Source organism: Gekko japonicus, unplaced genomic scaffold, assembly GCF_001447785.1.
Source record: "Gekko japonicus isolate JY-2015 unplaced genomic scaffold, Gekko_japonicus_V1.1 scaffold1751, whole genome shotgun sequence".
Taxonomy (NCBI): Eukaryota; Metazoa; Chordata; class Lepidosauria; order Squamata; family Gekkonidae; genus Gekko; species Gekko japonicus.
The window spans coordinates 160,280-162,877 of NW_015171554.1; the positions used below are offsets into that span (position 1 = coordinate 160,280).

General features: G+C 45.7%; 1 protein-coding gene across 1 annotated transcript in view; it reads left to right on the forward strand.

Annotated features, from left to right (window-relative positions):
* Positions 1-2,598, forward strand: part of EDAR (ectodysplasin A receptor) — a 28,827-nt gene that overhangs the window by 23,989 nt on the left and 2,240 nt on the right. The gene's annotated exons all lie outside the window — the stretch shown is intronic.

Here is a 2,598-nt window from a genome sequence, read left to right on the forward strand (position 1 = left end):
GCCCTCAGGGGGCCCGGTCTTACCCTCCTTAGAAGACTTGGACTGCTTGTCCTTTTTAGTGGCATGTTCCTTTCCAGACTTGCCTTTAGATGACTGTTTTGAAGCGACCTTCGATGTCGATCTCGTCGGTATCGATGCTCCGGTATCGACGGCTGCACGTGAGGTAGAAGGTTGGTCCGCCATAGCAGAAGGCGGGTGAAGAGCGGATTCTAACAGAGCGACCTTTAACCGTGCGGCACGGTTCTTTTTCGTCTGATTAGAAAATTTAGCACAATGCTTACAAGTATCTGCTCTGTGTGACTCGCCTAAGCAGAACAAACAAAGTTCATGGCCATCTGGAGGGGCCAATTTACTTCCACACTTCTTACAGCGGTTGAAAAAGCCCCACTTCTGACTCCTCTTCGTTTTCTTTTCCATACGGTGGGAAGAGAAAAATGCCGGGGAAAAGTGAAGAGGGAAAGGGGAGGGGGAAGGCCCGAAGGCCTGAGGAGATTCCCCTCAGGAAAACAAAAGTTCTCGTTTTTCTTCTTCCTCTTTTTTTTTTTTTTTAAAGAAAACTGAAGTAAAGAAAATAAAACGGAGGATGATCCTAAGAAACAAAGGAATAAGGTAAAGGCCCGAAGGCAGTAACAGCTATCCGGTCAGGAGGAAAGGCAAAAAGGTCCTTTCAACGCGGCGGTAGAGAGAGAACTGGCGGGATCTCCGCGCCCGTCCCTCTGGGCATGCGTGCTGGGGTTCCTGCGCATGCTCAGTGGGACTCGCGCGAAAATCCTTTGAAACATAGCTTGCTACGGCACCGGTCGGGTCAGCGCAGGCGCACTAAACCCATTGGTGTGAAGCACAGAGACCACGAAGAAGATCAGTTTTAATTTTTAGAAATTGAAAGCAAAGCTTTCTACAGCATGGAGGAAAACTCTTACCCTTCCTTCGTCTGTCTCTCTAGTTGTTCACAAGGGCCAGTTGAAAAGCTGGAGACCCTACTCAGCTCCCTAGCCCTCAAGACTCTGCTCTCCAATTATCGCTGGTTTTGTTCCTCACTTCCTGACAAAATGAAACAGCCCTGCAGATTCCTAGGTGCTATATGGCTGAAAGTGCCTTTAACGTGCACCTCATGAAACCCCATCGTGTTTGTCAAATCTTTTTCCTCCCTAACCTTTTCTTTCACTATGAATATTCAGTGAGATCTACAGGAACAGCGCCAAGGGAACATCTAAGCTACTGTTTGGAGGAGAAGTTGATATGCAAGCTATAGCCAGCCAGAGAGCCAGTTTTGGTGTAGTAGTTAGGAGCACGGACTCTAATCTGGGAGAACTGGGTTTGACTCCCCACTCCTCAACATGCAACTGCTGGTGTGACCTTGGGTCAGTCATAAATTCTCACAGAGCTGTTCTCTCAAGGGAAGTCCTCGAAAGAGCTCTTTCAGCCCCACCTACCTCACAGGGTATCTGTTGTGGGGAGAGGAAGGGAAAGGAGATTGTAAGCCACTCTGAGACTCCTTCGGGTAGTGAAGGGCGGGGTATAAATCCAATCTCTTCTTCTCTTTTTCTTCTTTTAGCCTATAAAATGAGTGAGAATGAAGATGTTTTCATTATGTGCCACACAAAAAACTACACATTGACACTAAATAGGTTTGGATCTACAATTTGAAAGTTCTAGAAATCTACCCTATTTTCATTCAGTTCATTCTTTTCAATAGTGGAAACCTCTCCACCCACCCTAACTGCAAATTCCTGAAAGTTTTTTAAAAATTTATATGAGAGGATTGATCCAAAACAGATTTTACGCTTCTAACAACAGATATTTCTCCCACTGTGCTTCAGCATCCATCTTTCTTTCCTAGAACCATTTTTAGCTTGCTCTGTTTTTGCAGCTGCTCTGTGTCTTTTAAACCGCTGCCTGACAGGTAGAAATCAAATGGATGCCCCTTCCCTGACAAGGCAACAGGGACAGCTGTACTTGTCAATTTTCTGACAGAAAGCTGTTAATAGCACCAAGCCCCTTTCAGGTGAAAAGTGGCGGCAACTCCAGCAGTTGATTGTAGCACAAGAGACTGCAGAGCCTAATGGGATTGCTGCAGGATTTGTGAGAGTGAAGCTGCAGATTTAGGTAAAGGCCAGGGGGCTGGCATCTGTCCACAACAGTCAAAAACAACAGATTAATTAAAACCTGATTTTACTGCAGCCAGAAGTTCTGTCAGAAGAGCTGTCCTTGAAAAAGAGCAGTTTCTGTCAAGAGCTCTCTCAGCCGCACCTACCTCACAGGGTGTCTGTTGTGGGGAGGGGAAGGGAAAGGAGTTTGTAAGCCGCTCTGAGACACCTTTGGGTAGTGAAGGGCGGGGTATAAATCCAATCTCCTCTTCTTCTTCTTCTTCTTCTTCTTCTAACGTGTTTATTGGCAAAGCAGATTCTCAGTGAGGCCAATAGCTTAGATTAGAACCCTCTTTTAGAAGGTGTACGTAGAATTGTTTAATTTGCCACAGGTGTTTCAGCCTTGCTGCAACCCAGAGATTTTCTGCACTGGTGCTGTTTTGTATATTCTTCCTACCAACATTTGGGGCAGTGTCTAGTCAAAGGACAATTAAATACTGAAATATATAAC